At 46.6% G+C, this 17,294-nt stretch overlaps 1 pseudogene; it reads left to right on the top strand.

Annotated features, from left to right (window-relative positions):
* The first annotated feature begins 11,058 nt into the window (after positions 1–11,058).
* On the top strand, positions 11,059–11,158 carry LOC122102492 (annotated as a pseudogene).
* Positions 11,159–17,294: the final 6,136 nt, after the last annotated feature.

A 17,294-nucleotide genomic window follows, 5' to 3' on the forward strand; every position in this document is an offset into this window, starting at 1 on the left:
CCGATCATCTTCAGTGTCCTGTCTCTTGGCTAGTCTCATCATCATGGCATCCCAATTCAGCTCTTCATTGAAGCTGAATTGTCTTGTTGGTATTGTTTTTGTTATTTCTTTCCTCTCTAGCATGTTTCCTAGCTGTGTTGTGTATTTGTGTACTGCAGGCCTTTGTAACAACAGGCAACGTACAGCCTGCTAACTTTATAATAAAGATCCCAATAGTCTATATTTCAAAATGTGGCTTTGGGATGATTCACCTTACAACAATACTTTTGCCAACAAATATAATTTTACACAGCTAAGCAGGATCTAGATAGCTAAGACACTTTAGTATACAAACTCATCTTTGTTTTTGTTTTTATCGGTCATGGGCTTGAACTCTGGGCTTGGGCACTGTCCCTGCTCTCTTCAGCTCAAGGTAAGTGCTCTACCCCTTGAGCCACAGCACCACTTCCAGTTTTCTAGTGCTTTATAGAGATAAGAGTTTCCTGCCTGGCCTGGCTTTGAACCGTGATCCTCAGATCTCAGCTTCCTGAGTAGCGAGGATTACAGGCGTGAGCCACTGGCGCCTGGCACAAACTCATCTTTGAACACTTAACATGGGTAGGTGGAGATAACATGAAAACCCACCATGTGGTAAAGATGGCAAAAAACAAATCAGGATGAGCAGAGATGAAGGACTTGAAAAAACACCCTGAGCCTCTCCATTGTGATGTCTGGCCACCCTTGAAGCATGGTCTAGGTGGTGTGCCTCTGAGGAGTTAAGAGAGCAGCCACCAGGAACTGGCACTTTTTCCTATTACAGGTGGCTATATTGGCCTTCTCCTATTCCTTCTGATTATTTAGAGCCTTAAAGGCCATGCTCACCAGATCTTGTGAGGGGTTTAAGGGCTACCCTCAGCCTTTTCTAAGATAAAATGATTTTTTAAAAATAACCATACCCTCCTTCTTAGCATAGTACTGAAGCGCCACTGTGAGGCGACTGAGAAATTCAGCCAAACTTTCATTGAGTCCCTGGGTATCTCCAGGCTCTCCAGTGACTTGGCAGGGATGAGCTGTCCATGTGCCAGTGGGGAAGGAAAAGTGATACAAGATTGACAATGTTAGGTTTTTAAAAAGAGGTAGCCGAGTAAGAACAGCACCAGCACACACGTGGTATTCAGGTAAGGGGTAGGTTTATTCAGTAGACCTGCTGGGACCAGGCAAGGTTGGCACTCCACGTGGCTGGGAAAGGCCTGGGAAGGGGAGAGAGCTGGGAAAGAGAGGAAAGAGCTAGAAAAGAGCAGAGAGAGGGGTGAGAACAGTAGCACACACGTGGTATTCAGGTAAGGGGTAGGTTTATTCAGTAGACCTGCTGGGACCAGGCAAGGTTGGCACTCCACATGGCTGGGAAAGAGAGAGGAAAGAGAGAGGAAAGAGCTAGAGCAGAGAGAAAGCAGAGAGAGCTAGAAAAGAAGAGCAAGAGCAAGAGAGCGTCTGGGCCTGGGCTAGGCCTTATGTAGGGTATGGGCGGGGAAAGGTGTGGCCACATCAAATTCAGATGTGACCTCAGCGGATGCAGATGTGACCTCTTCCAGGTGTCCCAGTTGCCTAGGTAACGCAGATACTGGGTGGAGACTTTGCTGCAAGGAGGGTGGAGTCTGCTAGCCATCCAGGAGTGGACCTAACAGACAAGGGGATAGATAAGTGAGTGCGGAGGGTAAGGAATGCCTGGGCATACAGAACTTCTAACCATTTACCATTGTGTTAGCACAAAGTGTAACGTGTTTTTAGTCCTTTAGTGAAAAGAGCTTCTAGGTCTGGTGAGGGCGTGGAGGGGGAGAGTTCCATAGAACGTAGAAGGGCGTGGTCCCATAGGACCTAGAATGGGAGGAGCCTGGTGAGTGTGAAAGAGGTTCTCTGTCCAACCATAATGCCTCTTTTAGAGTGAGGGTCAGATTCCCAGGTTCAGGCATTCCTAAAATGGGAAGTGACTAGCCAAGGAGGCATAGGAACCCTCTGGCTTGGCACCACATCTAGACAGAGAGCAGAAGGCTCATACAGTAGACACTCACCAGACAGAGGGGAGGAAATTCACTCACCAAATGTAGAGAGGAGACCCGTGTGGTAGATGCATAGCCAGCAATGGTAAGTATGAAAAGTCCAAGGTGGGGTTCCTCTGCCTTTCCGCAGTTTGGTTCAAGGAGGTGCCATCTAGGAGGCGGGTTGACCCTTAGAAAGAGAAGAGGGGGAGATGCAATGACTCCTGACTCTGTCCCCTCCCAGGTTTTCAGCACCGGGTGTAAGGTTTAGCTGAAAGGAAACCACCACATGATTCAGGCAAAAAGGATTTCTTAGGAAGAGAGCAAACTGCCAGCCTGCCCTGCAGTGGAAGATATGCTGGAAAAAGGGGGTCCACACCTGGCAGCACTGGGCTTAAGTAGAGAGGGGGACAGGGAGGAGGTGTGGCCACAGTGGATGCCGACATGACCTCAGTCTGAGAGTGACTGTTCTGCAGGTGTGCCGGTCACCTGGGTAATGCAGGTGCTGGGTGGGGGGATTCTAGGATTCTAGGAAACCCTGCCATCCTGTGTGGAAAAATGTGTGTGTGGCTGGGGAAGTCTATGTGTAGACTTGCACCAAGGAAAGCGGCCCTTTTCCCCGGGCAGACCTAACAGCTGTCACCAACTTTATCCAATAAACACTTCTGATTCGACCTCTGAAAATACGGCTTCTCTGTCTTGTGGCTGAGTTACTTTACCACAATGTCAGGCAGGCCAGGCTCCTTGACACTGACTCAGATCTCAGCTTCCTAAATTGCTTGGATTATAAGCATGAGCTACCAGTGAAGTAAGGATGGAAAGTAATATCTGACCTGATTTGTATTGTTGTAAGGTAAATCATCCCAGAAGCCACATTTTAAAATATAGAATATTGGAGTCTTTATTATACAGTTAACAGGCTGCAGGCCACCAGTTGTTACAAAGGCCTGCAGCACTCATATACACAGAACCCAGCTAGGAAACATGCTAAAAAGGAAAGAAATTACAAGAAGCCAATTCAGCTCCAATGGAGAGCTGAACTGGGACTACATGATGACAGGATGAGCCAGGAGACAGAACACAGGACATGATCATGGAGACACACGTGGCATGGAGTCCAGTGGCTAGGCTGGTCCAGGCCTAAAATAGGTCGGCGCAGAGGGCAGATCCTCAGGAAATTCCCAGTCCCAGGCACTAGACTGACAGATTCAGTAACCTATCAGCCAAGTGCCTGCCCCTGCCTCCAGGGGTCTGAGCTCACCCATTACCTGGGAGGCAGGGGGGGGGGGACAGGGGTGTTTCTTCCCCCAGCATGAAGACAAGTTGTCAGACCCTACCACCCACCATGTGGCCAATATGACATTGGCCAGACCTGGCCTCCTTAATTCAGTATGAAATGGATAATGAATGATTTTTTTTTTCTTTTTGGGGGTCCGGATGTGGGGCCTAAACTTGGATGTGGGGCCTAAACTTGTCCGGAGCCAAAAGTTGAGTCTCTCAACATAATAGGCTTGACTATCTCACTGGAACATCTTGAGGCTGAGTTTACAGAATCTGACCCTCATCCTGCCCTAAGTAAACATCCTGCAACTGCTAAAGACCACCCTTTCCCCCTGCCCTAAGCAAACATCCTGCACTGCTACGGCCAATGAAAAAGCTTCCTTGACAGCCAATGAAAAAGCTTCCTTATTCCAAGCATATAAATACCCCTGTGTGAAAAATAAAAATTTGCAGCTTGATCAGAATCCCTGTCTTGCTGTCATTCTTCGTGTCTCTTGTCCCTTCATTCCTTCTCCCTTAGGTTCACTGCCCTCGTTGACGTCCTGCGGGTCGGGACAAAACTGGGCCTGGGCACTGTCCCTCAGCTCTAAAGCTCAAGGCTAGCACTCTACCACTTGAGCCATAGTGCCACTTCCGGCTTTTTTCTTTTTTGCTTATGTGGTGCTGAGGAATCGAACCCAGGGCCTCAGGCATGCAAGGCAAGCGCTCTACCACTGAGCCAACTTCCCAGCCCTGTTGAGTTTGCTCTCTGCTCATTCTTCTCTCGCTCTTTTTTTTTTTTGTCGGTCATGGGGCTTGAACTCAGGGCCTGGGCACTGTCCCTCAGCTCTTCAGCTCAAAGCTAGTGCTCTACCTCTTGAGCCACAGCGCCATTTCAGGCTTTTTCTGTTTATGTGGTACTGAGGAATCGAACCCAGGGCTTCATGCATGCAAGGCAAGCACTCTACCACTGAGCCACCTTCCCAGCCCTCTAATACTCCCTTGACTCAAGTTTCCTAATCCTAGCTACTCACTCAGGAGGCTGAGATCTGAGGATTGTGGTTCAAAGCCAGCCTCGGCAGGAGAGTCTATGAGACTTATTTCCAATTAGCCACTGGAAAACCGTAAGTAATGCAGTGGCTCAAAGTGGTAGAGCACTAGCCTTGACTGAAATAGCTAAGGGCCTGCAGCCAGGCCCTGAGTTCTGTTATATGATAATTCAATTAATGGGGTCCAGAGATGCCACTGCTAAGGGGAGCCAAAACAAAAAGAAAGCAACTCTACTTCTAATGTAATAGGAGCTTCCCACCCACCCCAGCTAAAAATTAAAATGCTGGTGTTTAAATGTTAAAACAATACTGGTTTCTGAAATGTTAAAACTGGAAAGTTCCTTTACTTGCTGTAATAAGATTGTCTTACTTGCTTGACCATTTGCATTATAAAATGTAACAGACCAGCTTGTTCCCAAAAAGGACTTCCTCTATTTGGGGAGACTTACAGGAAGATGACACCCCCCCCCCAGACTTATGGAGAGACCCTACTGTTTGCCACCAATTATGTAATCTTTCTGTGTGTCTGGCAATGCCATTGCTACCTGCGTATGGCCATGCTCGACCACAGGGTTCTGTGGTTTTTGCCTTTAAAACCCCAGCTTGAGGACGGCGGCTGGAGGTCGCAGTGTCAGCTTCCCAGTCTGTGCTGCATCCCTGGCTGGTCAGCTTTTTACTTCCCCAAATAAATCCATCTTTTTATATAAGACTGTCTCTGTGGCGGGGGGGGGGGGGGGGGGGGGGGGGGGGGGGGGGACTCTCTTCCCCCTAACACCACAATTCAAAAAGATCGAATTTGGAGTATTTATTTGAAGTGGGCCCTGAGAGGAGACTTGAGCTGGTACAGCTTCTTTACAGACTTTGCCTTGGTTTTAGGGATTTTAGGGGAAAAACAAAACAAAAAAAACCTCTAAACAAGGTTAACTCGACCTTGGCTCCAACCAGCCCAGTTCTTGGAATGGAAAGAATGCCTCTAGGTCCCCCTCCCTTTAACAACCTAACCCACCTTGATTGTTCAGTTATGGACTGACCCATAAAACAGGTGGGTTGTAATCTGTCTCCAACTGGTGAGTCCACCTATTGGATACTTGTGTGTGGTCTGGTAAGACCATACAATCCTTTGTGTGTGTTATAGTTACGATCCCATTGGTCACCTGCGCGTGACCAGGCTCGACCCTGTGAATTTTGCCTTTAAAAACCTAAGTATGTGGGCTGCTTGGGGTCACAGTATCAGCTCCCGAGCCTTGCTGCGGCCCTGGCTGGTCAGTGTAGGAACTTTCTCAATAAAGTTGCTTCTTGATGAACAATTTTGTTGTGGTGGGCTCTGTCACTCTGGATGACTAGTTGGGCTTGACTGCCTGAGTAGGGGTCTTCCTCCTACATATTAAAAGGCCAGAACAGGGGCTGGGAAGGTGCCCAGTGGTAGAGCTCTTGCCTTGCATGCCAGAGGCCCTGGGTTCAATTCCTCAGCACCACATAAGCAAAAAGAAAAAAAAGCCGGAAGTGGCGCTGTGGCTCAAGTGGTAGAGCGCTAGCCTTGAGCTGAAGAGCTGAGGGACAGCGCCCAGGTCCAGAGTTCAGGCCCCATGACCAGACCCAAAAAATAAAAAATAAATAAATGGAATAAAAGGCCAGAACAGAGCTAGCACATAGCTTTTTTGGGGGGAGGGGAGTCAGTTATGGGGCCTGGACTCTGAGGCTGAAGTGGACCCTGAGATGGGGCCCAAGCTGGTATGATTCCATTTTGAGCTTTGCCTTTGTTTTAGGGATTTTAGACTTGACAGTTCCCAGAATGAAAAAAAAATGCATCTGGTCCCCCTCCCCTTAATAACCTAACCCACTCTAGATTGTTCAGTTAAAGACTGACCCATAAGACTGGCAAGATGGCTCAGTGGTAGAGCGCTTGCCTTGCATGCATGAGGCCCTGGGTTCTATTCCTCAGTACCACATAAGCAAAAAAAAAAAAAAAAAAAGCCAGAAGAAGTGGTAGAGCGCTAGCCTTGAGCTGAAGAACTGAGGGACAGCGGCCAGGCCCAGAGTTCAGGCCCCACGACCTGACCCCTCCCCCCCCCCCCCAAAAAAAAAGACTGACCATAAAACAGATAGGTTGTAATCTGGCTCAAACTGCAATCCTTTGTGTGTGTTGTGAACCCATTGGTCACCTGCGAGTGACCAGGCTCAACCTCATGAATTTTGCCTTTAAAAACCAAAGTATGTGATGCTGGGCGCCGGTGGCTCACTCCTGTAATCCTAGCTACTCAGGAGGCTGAGATCTGAGGATCGCGGTTCAAAGCCAGCCCGGGCAGGAGAGACCCCCTGAGACTCCTATCTCCAATAAACCACCAGAAAACCGGAAGTGGCGCTGTAGCTCAAGTGGTAGAGCGCTCGCCTTGAGCTGAAGGGCTGAGGGACAGCGCCCAGGCCCAGAGTTCAAGCCCCATGGCCGACAAAAAAAAAAATAAAAAAATAAAAACCAAAGTATGTGGACTGCTCGGGGTTGTGAAGAGTTAAAAATTAGGAACCTCACTTCACCACAACCATTATTAACTTGCTAACTGCTGACTTTGCTTCTGTAAATATGCTTGCATTTAGACCCCCTTTGGCCTGGGAGATAAAATTGGCAATAACTCAAGTATTGGCCGGCCCAGATGTCCGGATATCAGCCCACCCAGGACAAGGATAGCGATTATAGATAAGTGCATGTTCTTCAGTTCCAAATTAATTAAGCCATCCCTGGGACAAACCTTGACAAACCTTGACAATGACCACCTGGCCAGACCATAAACCAGGTCAAATGTCAACCAATTATAGACCAACCATAAGCCAATTATATCACAAAGAGTATTTTATGCTGATTCTATGGTTTTTGCCTTTAAAAATGTCTGTAACCGCTGCTCGGGGCAACCTGTCTGCTCGGGACAGAGAGTCCGTTTGCTTATTGCATCTCCCGGCCTGGAGTCTGAGTTTTCTGGGGCGCCCTCCCGTTGACGAAAGTATCCTAGGGGGCTAGGGTCTTTCAGTTGCAGTATCAGCTCCCGAGCCTGTGCTGCGTGCTGCCTTAGCTGGTCAGTGTGGTCAATAAACTTGCTTCTTTGCTAACAACTTTGTTGTGGTAGGCTCTGACACTCCAGATGACTAGGCAGGCTTCCTACTACAGGGCTGGGTGCTGTCCTTCAGCTCTTGAGCCATTTCTGGCTTTTTCTGCTTATGTGGTGCTGAGGAATCGAACCCAGGGCCTCAGGCATGCAAGGTAAGCACTCTACCACTGTGCCACCTTCCCAGCCCAGTACATAGCTTTTATTTTTTATTATTATTTATTTTATTTTATTTTTCTGTCCGTCGTGGGGCTTGAACTCTAGGCTTGGGTACTGTCCTTGAGCATTTCAGCTCAAGGCTCTACTACTTGAGCCACAGCACCACTTTTGGTTTTCTAGTGGTTTATTGGAGGTAAGAGTCTCACAGATTTTCCTGCACGGGCTGGCTTTGAACCATGATATCAGATCTCAGCCTCCTGAGTAGCTAGGATTTTAGGCATGAACCACCAGTGCCTCCAGCACATAGCTTTTAAAGACAAGAACACATGTTTGGGGTGGAGACCAATCTTAACAATCTTGTTTTGTTTTGGTTTGGTTTTTTTGTTGGTCATGGGGCTTGAACCCTGGGCCTGGGCACTGTCCCTCAGCTCTTCACGTCAAGGCTAGCACTCTTGAACCATAGCGCCGTGGCGCCATTTCTGGTTTCTGAGTGGTTTATTGGAGATAAGAATCTTACAGCCTTGAGCTGGGAAGGTGGCTCAGTGGTAGAGTGCTTGCCTTGCATGCATTAGGCCCCTGGTTTGATTCATCAGCACCACATTAAAAAAAAACAAAACAGAAATGGCACTTAGATCAAGCAACCATATTTCCATTTAAGACCCAAGACCACCACCAACAACAAAAGACTCAAAATGGTGTTTTTAATCTTCAGCCTTTATACTTTCTGAGCTAGGAGAATATATGTGGTCATGTCATTTAGCAACCCCAACCATTAAGGGAGTGGGTTGTTTAATTCTAAAATATGGTGACATGGGGCTGGGAAGGTGGCTCAGTGGTAGAGCGCTTGCCTTGCATGCATGAGGCCCGGGGTTTGATTCCTCAGCACCACATAAGCAAAAAGAAAAAAAAAAAAGCCGGAAGTGGCGCTGTGGCTCAAGTGGTAGAGCGCTAGCCTTGAGCTGAAGAGCTGAGGGACAGCACCCAGGCCCAGAGTTCTGGCCCCATGACCGGACCCCCCCCCCAAAAAAAAATAACATGGTGACATGTCTAGGCCAATCCAAAATGGGGACAATAGATGAGTTTTAGCGCTTCCTGTCCTAATATGTGTCTTTCTTTACCTATTTATGAAGAGTTTGCAGCTTTTTACCCTTTCAGAAAAGAAGGCACATTCAGAGGCCCTCTCTGGTCTAATCCTTGTAATTTAGCATCTGATAGGATATGTGGTATATGTATGTATGCGGGGAGTTTAACTGCTCTTTCAGTTTACTTCCTGATTTTAATTTCTGAGCCTAGACCTTTTGATATTTGTTAAAAGTAATATAATTTCTATGTCCCTTTATCTATCCTGCCTCATTTTTGTGCATTTAATTCAGGGTAATGTGGGATCCCACAGGCTCATGTTAGGGAGATCAGGTAAGGCTTTCCTCTTGGAAAATGACTTCAATGATGGAAAATGGCTTACTAAAACTTCCCTGGCTGCAAAGCTCCCTTAATCTGAATCATCTACCCTCTTCCTTTTCCGAAAACGTGCCCTGCAGTTGCAAAAGAGAACTTGTAGATTGAGGACCCTAAGGTTTGTAGACGTCTGCTAAAAACTGATGCTTCCCTGTAAGTCAAGATTCAATCTCTGCACAAACAGCCGCTTCCTGTTCCCATCCTGCCTGGCTTCCTGTGACCAATCAGCTACCCCAGTGCCCTGCCTTGCCAGACTTAACTCTGCCCAATAAAAGGGGATCTCAGTTGTGAGAAAGTGCATCATTGTCTCTCCAGTCTGGCTGGAAGACTCTGAGGTCCTTCTGAGACTTCAACCCAAAAGAAAAGTCTGTTGGTCTATTAAGTTCACTTTCTGCCCTTTCTTTGTCCTGATACCCTCATGACTCAGTTTCCTTACATAGGTGGTGACATCTAAGTTCAGACTTGTAGGATAAATTGGAGTTAGCCTGGGAAAGAGAAGGATAAGAAAATAGAGACTCTTCAGGCGGGACAGAAACAGGATAGGCAAGAGAGCTGGTAGCAGACCTACCATGATTGTATGGAGGTAAGGTTTAGTGACGCTTCCCTTTAAATGCAGGAACTCTTGACTTCGAAGTCCTTGACTTTGATCTCAGAATAAGAATTTCTGCTTTGTTTTTTTGTCGGTTGTGGGACTTGAACTCTGGGCCTGAACACTGTCCCTCAGCTCTTCAGCTCAAGGCTAGAACTCTACCACTTAAGCCACAGCTCCACTTCCGCCTTTTTCTGTTTATGTGGTGCTGAGGAATTGAACCCAGGGCCTCATGCATGCAAGGCAAGCACTCTACCACTGAGCCACCTTCCCAGCCCCAGAATAAGAATTTCTGGGCCAGTCACAATGGTAAGAAAACTTGGCAGAGCTTTATTTATTAAGTAAACAAGCAGGCAAGCAGACAAAAAGCAGATGAACAGAGAAGGGCAGTGGCAGACTAGCAGAGTGTGGGTACTCTCGTAAGGAATTACAATGAAACGCAGAGACAAACACACACAGGGACCCCCCCACACAGATACTGCCCCCCCCCCACACATAAGGAAACACCCAGAGAGACACACAGCTCCTTGGGCTGCTGGGGGTAGTTATAGGGTAAAGGCGGGGGTCTGACTTTAAAGTTATGCAAAGCTAAGTGCTTTGTCTTCGTAGTAATTCTTGGGGTAAGAAATGCATCCCTCAGGAAGGAATGCATCCTGTTGTCTCTCTTTAAGATAGCATTTCTAAGTTTCTAAAGAGTTGCCTTCATCAGGCCTAACTTTCCTGAATTTATCCTGCTTCATTTCCCCTAAAATGACTTTTAGGAAAGTACATGAAGGAATATGTCCTATAGTTGCTGTAAGCTGACCATTCCTCATTTTCCCTTCATCTATCCTGCTTCAGTACAAATTAAAGAGCAAAGAGCAATTAGTTCAATGGCTGGAAGTGAAGGCAGTTAAGAGAGGGGTAGCTAAAGAAATGTTAGGTGTAGCTGTGGGAAAGGGTATCAGAACATAAAAAGCTGTTCATACCTTGCAATAGTAAGATCATTGAAGTATATTTTCTGGAGAAACAGAATAAATAACAAACTATTGAAGGCACATACCAAAGAGACAGATAGGACCAGCTATATAATTTGTGGGATCTAGTGCAAAATGAAAATAAGGGGGCTGGAAAGGTGGCTCAGTGGTAGAGTGCTTGCCTTGCATGCATGAGGCCCTGAATTCGATTCCTCAGCACCACATAAGCAAAAAGAAAAAAGCCGGAACTGGGGCTGTGGCTCAAGTGGTAGAGCGCTAGCCTTGAGCTGAAGAGCTGAGGGACAGCGCCTAGCCCCAGAGATCAGGCCCACGACCGGACCCCAAAAAAAAAAAAAGAAAGAAAAGAAAATGAGGGATCTTTTAAGAAGAATTTCATGCCCAGCGCTGGTGGTTCATGCCTGCAATCCTAGCTACTCAGGAGGCTGAGATCTGAGAATCAAGATTCAAAGGCAGCCCGGGGTGCTCGCTTCCCCAGCACAAATACTAAAATTGGAATGATACAGAGAAGATTAGCATGCGCAAGGATGGCACACAAATTCGTGAAGTGTTCCATATTTTTTGTTGTTGCTTTGTATGTCCCTCCCCCACGGTATAACCCCTGTTTTCACTGTATTTGACGTTGTAGTGGGGAGGGGCAGTGAGACCATTCAGACCTCAGTGAAAATGTAAAAGCTTTTATTGAGTGAAAAGTGCTAATGTGCCAGGACAGCTCCAGGAGTTGGGATACCAGGAAACGGCCCCCAGGCCAGCCTACAGGGGCTTTTAAGCATTTTGAGCTAGGGCAAGGAAAGGAGGAGGCTGGGTGTTGGGTTAGCCAATGATTGTTACAAGAAATGCGCACCTGAAGTTTAAATTTCCCGCCAAGGTTTAGCTTGTGGGAAGCAAAGGAATAGAACAAAGGGGTATGATGGTCCCTGGGTTAGAGCTCCCATCGCTCAGAAAACAGCAGAAGCAGAGTTACAGAGTTACAATTACAGTTACTAGTTAAAGTAATGAGTTACCAGGGAAGTCTTATCCACAGCACACTTACGTTTATATTTTAAAATCATTCATTATCCATTTTACACAATCCAAGTCAAATATCCTCCCCCATATCAATTTTGGTATACTTTGTGGAGGGGAAGGGAAAAAACACATTGTTTAAATAGGGATACAGGTGAACCCATTGCAACAATGAGATGTAGGGGTGTGGGGGGCGGGGAGATGGGAAGGGATGGGAAGGGAAAACAAAGGAGACAACAATGCTTGATAAGACAGTATTCATTACCTTGCCTATGTAATTGTAACTCCTTGGTAAGGTATTTTGGCAATTAAAAAAAAAAAAAAGCCAGCCAGGGTAGGAAAGTCCTTGAGACTCTTATCACCAATAAACCACTCAAAAAACCAGAAGTGGTGCTGTGGCTCAAGTGGTAGAGTGCTAGCCTTGAACTGAAGAGTGCAGGGAAAGGGCCCAGGCTCAGAGTTCAAGCCCCCACAAAGAAGAAGAAGGAGGAGGAGGAGGAGGAAGAGAAGGAAGAATATAAGGAAGAGGAGGAGGAAAAGAATTTCAAGAGGGGGACTACAGAGCATTAACCTATTGGTTGCCCTTGTGGGGGGAGGGGCTGAGCTACAAGTCACAGGTCCATATAGCCTATGTTGTTGGCCCTGAGATTGTTATACCAAAATTCGGGGACCCCCAGAAGACCACCAAAGACCACGATCAATGTAAGCAACAAAGAGCTGGTTTATTGCAAGCTCAAGCTTGGTCCTCCACGCACAGGGTAACTGGTGACGCTAAAAGGCCCTGAGCATAGAATCAGGGCCGTTTTTATAGTATTGAACCAACAACTTTAAGGAACTTTTACATAAGAAATTACATGATTGGTTAACATTTACATTTAAAGCAAGCTAAACTGGGCAAATAATGATTGGTCGATCTTTACAGAAAAAATGTCCTTGGTCCATAGCTTGACCGAAAAAGGTTATGAGTCACGCCCAGACCAACAGAATGCATGGCATGTCTCGCCCTGGGCTCTGAAGAATGGGTTGGCTAGAAACTCTTAATCCTAGGTGGGTGGGGGGCAACACCACTTGGGGGCTAACACCTGCCTTAAGCAAACGCCATCCATGGCTCCAAGAATTGTGCATGGCTTTTTGTCATAAATTCCTAGCATTGGGGCTAAAATGGATTAAGAGTCAAGTCGCAGAACTGAGATGGAGTGTTAAACAAAAATGGAGTTGCTTAGGTTTCTTAAAACATTATATTTCTTCCCTAGGGCCTTACTACCTCGGCCTCCAGGAGGGGCGTTGCAGTTGTGGGGATAATTCTGAGGACTTTGCCCCCTTGGTCAGGGTTGTAAACCCTTTGAAGTCTTTTACTAAGCAACTCTAGGCTCCCAGGCTGACATTCCACTACTGAGTAACTAAAACCAGTCACAGTTAAAATTATACAAAAACCATACAATCATCTAGCACAAAGCAATTCATACAGAAGCAAAAATGGCTGTTAGGTGCTGTCATATGTGTGTGTGTGTGTGTGTGTGTGTGTGTGTGTGTACACACACACACACACACACACACATATATATATATGATTTTTTTTTTATGTTCTTCAAGATAGGTCCATTCTCTTTCTATTTCTTCTTTCTCTATCTCCCCTCCTTCTCTCTCTTTGTCTCTCTATCTCTGTCTCTGTGTCTCTGTCTCTGTCTGTCTGTCTGTCTCTCTCTCTTTGAACTTGTCCTGGGACTTAAACTCGGGGCCTGGTCCCTCTCCGTGAGATTTTTTTTGGTGTGGGGCTTTAATTCTGGGCCTGGGTGCTTTCCTTCAGCTCTTCAGCTCAAGGCAAGCATTGTACCAACTCTATCACTTAAGCCACAGTGCTACTTCCGGTTTTCTGATGGTTAATTGGAGCTAAGAGTCTCATGGACTTTTCTGCCTGGGCTAGCTTTGAACTGCAATCCTCAAATCTCCTGAGTAGCTAGGATTACAGACATGAGCCATCAGCACCCAGCTGTCCCTGAGATTTTTTAGTTCAAGGATAGTGCTCTACCACTTGAGCCAGCTCCACTTCCAGTTTTTATTTGTGTGTGTGTGTGTGTGTGTGTGTGTGTGCGCGCGCGCGCGCGCGCGCACGTAATTGGAGATAAAAGGCTCACAGACTTTCCTGCCCAGGCTGGCTTTGAACCGAATCCTCACATCTCAGTCTCCTGCAAAGCTAGGATTACAGATGTGAGCCACTGGTACCCAACTATATCTGTATTAGAAATTAAAGCCAAAACTAACCTGTTAGAACAAGGTTAAATTAAACAGAGTATTAACTAGACCAAGGAAGAATGAAATTTAACTGGGACAAACAAGTCCCAGGTAACCTGAGAAACATAGGTTCAGACCCTTGGAATGGGACACGCTGCAGCCTAACATTTACTGAAATTCAAAGTGAGTAAGAATAAGGCCAAATCCTGTATCTCCCTTGTGTCCGTAACCAGCCTCTTGTTGGAGTCTCTGGTCTGCTTGTGGTCCTGTGGCTTGGTTGGTTTCTTAAGTCAGTTTGTTCGAACAGGCAGAAAAATGCTCTGCTTTACCCAGGATTTTGCGATCCTCCTCCCAGGCTAGTTCAATGGGAGGCAGATCTGCTTTGAGTATCACCAAAGAGGGGGATGCAGTGATGAGGCTAGGTTCTGGGTAGAGTTGAGGCCTTTCAACAAACAGTAGCTTTTCCTGGGGGCTAGTTTGTGAAAACCTCACAGAGCCCAGCCTGGAGCCATTCTCAGGGTTTCTGTTTACTGAATTTCAATTGATTGTCGAGGCTGCTAGAGGGAGGGGCAGCCTCTGGCTCTGATTACCCAGTGAAGAAAGCCACTCCTAGTGAAGAAAGCCACTCCTAGGGCTGGCGCCCGAGCTGGGTGACTTTTCCCTGGGTGGATCTGAATCTGGCCGGTCATGCCGCCGTTAAGTTCTTGTGACCTGCTAAATGACGGAAAAACTTGGAAAAAATTATATTAAGTGAAGTAAGCCAGGCCCAAAGAAACATAGGTCCCATGGTTTCCCTTATTTGCAATATCTAGTATATGTATGAGTCAAGCGGAAAAGGTCAGATAATGTGATGTTAGGAAAATGAACCCTTAGATATGTATTTAAATGCTTTTTTATTTCATGCATGTGTTTCTAAGGCATTTATAAGATTATCTCTTTGTTGCTTTGTATGTCCCTCCCCCACAGTATAACCCCTGCTTTCACTATATTTGATGTCAGTATAACTTGTGGAGGAGATGGGGAAAAACAAGTCATTTAAGGATACAGGTGGACCTGTAGCAACAATGAGAAGTACAAGGTCATGTCGAAAAGGAGCTTTACAACGTTGGTGGGGGGGGGGAGGGGATTGGGTGGGGGGAAGGGGGGAGGTAGGGAAGGAATGTGAAGAATAAACAAAGGAGGAGGCTGCAATGCTTGATAAGAAATATACGCATTATCCTGCCCATGTAATTGTAACCCCTCTGTACAGTATGTTCACAAAAAAAATAAAAAGAATAAGGCCAAACTTGAAAGGCAGAAGCTCCTTGTGTAGAGTCTCCTGGACCGTTAAGGTCCCCGACTGTGTGAGAAAAACTAAGCTGAGAAATTGACCCTTTACTAAAAACAAAGAGAGGCCAAAAAGGGAGACCTTAAAGCATATTTCACACGGACTTCGGCCCTGAAAGGATCAGCTACCTCCATCCCAGGGGACCACGCAGAAGCAGGCAGGTACAGGAGAAAGATTATTACAAGATTTATTAGAGGAGCCATATTTGCCCTGGAGAGAGAACACATGGCGGCCTCCACTATCTAGGTAGCAGGGTCTGGGGAGTAGGAAGTGAGGTAGATGGAGTTCAGGTGGGTCTGGGCGGAGAGAGGGAGGGTCCAGCTCTATGGCTGGAACTCCAGGGCAGGGAGGAGCTCAGGTCTGGGTGGAGCTCAGGTGGGTTTAATGCTTACAGACCCTATCTCATACCCTGCCCAATTAGAATGGCGCCTGCCGTGCCAGGTTGTGCATCCCACTCTGTGATTGATTGCCTCCTGCTTCAAGGGAGTAGGTGCCTCAGTGTGCACATTGTGTATCCTTCTGTAGCTATCTTTGTAATAAATCTGCTGTAGCTGTCTTTGTAACAACCCCCAGCTTCAAGGATGCAGGGGTATGTGACATTGTTTCTGGAACGTACAGCCCCCACGAGTAAGAATACCCGCCTGCTTTGTGTGGGGACCCCAAATTCGTGTGCTAATTCAAACCAAAATGATAGGTTAGTTCAAACAGTTACTATGAGGTGAACTGTAACCCCATTGGCCACTGACATAAATATGCAATCTTTGTGTGTGTGTTACAACCCCGTTGGCCACCTGCGTGTGGCCAGGCTGGACCACATGGATTTTGCCTTTAAAAACCCTAGTTTGTTGGCCATTCCGGGTTGCAGTTTCAGCTCCCGGGTCTGTGCTGTGTCCCTGGCCGGTCAGCTATCCACTTCCCCAATAAAGTCATCTTTTTACGTGAGGTTGTCTCTGAGTGGTGGACTCTTTTCCCCATAACACGTGTAGAAACTTCAGGATAGTCATTAAAAGGAAAAATTCCAAACATAAAGACTTGAAGTAAATTGGTGAGTTCAACACCAGGTTACTGGAATTTGGTAGATAAGAGTGAAACTCAGAAAGTGCCAGAAAACCTGGAAGGTGGTTTGATTTTGGGGTGCAATAAGAAATTTGGAATGTGGTTTTTGCTTCAGGGACTTTTTACTTGGCGTTTAGAGCCCGTAGTTGCTATTTCACTAACTTGCTTCTTTGATGGGAAGATTTGGGATCAGGATTTTGCCTTGTGACTTATGGCCTTGGTTATTGGAATGACTGGGATTATAATTACCATTTTGTAATCACTGCTAGCTCTGCTTCTGTAACTTGCTTTTTTTTTTTTTTGCCGGTCATGGGCCTGAACTCTGGGTCTGGGCGCTGTCCCTCAGCTCTTCAGCTCAAGGCTAGTGCTCTACCACTTGAGCCACAGTGCCACTTCCGGCTTTTTCTGTTTATGTGGTGCTGAGGAATCGAACCCAGGGCCTCATGCTTGCAAGGCATGCACTCTACCACTGAGCTACCTTTCTAGCCCCTGTAACTTGCTTCTTTGCTACCACTGGCCACCTGTGAGTGGCATTTCCCTCCCCCATGGGCCTTGCCTTTAAATACCCTGAGCTATTTGACTTCTTGGCTGCTCTTCACTGTCTTGGTGTATTGGAGGTCTGACGCCACGCCATTAGATGATTCCTAGCCTTATTGACAAGTGTTGGTGACTCCTTTTGCACATTGTGGGTTCGAGTCCTACTGGCCCGGAGAAGCTGGGATATTTCAAACCAAAACATTTTGAGAGCTGTCTTTTGTTTCGGTCATATCAAGGAGTTGTTTCACAGAGTCTTTGATCAATGCCAGCTTTATAAGAAGAAAGTAAGTAGTGTGCCAGATGATTCATTACAGAAGCTGGATTTTGTCCCAGTTGAGAGGTCAGGATTATGAAGGTCAGAGTGTGCTGGCTCCATCCCTGAACTGCAGCCAAAGTGGAAGTCAAGAATCATGATTGATGCCCTCTCAGAGGCCTCTGCAATTAATCACATAGTAGTTACTAAAGCATGCATCCAAGCATTGGTCAGGTCTGGGGCAGAGAGAAGAAAGTACTAAGACAATCTGTCCCTCCAAGAAACTCA

The sequence above is a fragment of the Dipodomys spectabilis genome, unplaced genomic scaffold (genome assembly GCF_019054845.1).
Source record: "Dipodomys spectabilis isolate Male_0828 unplaced genomic scaffold, ASM1905484v1 ptg000783l, whole genome shotgun sequence".
In the NCBI taxonomy this organism is placed as follows: Eukaryota; Metazoa; Chordata; class Mammalia; order Rodentia; family Heteromyidae; genus Dipodomys; species Dipodomys spectabilis.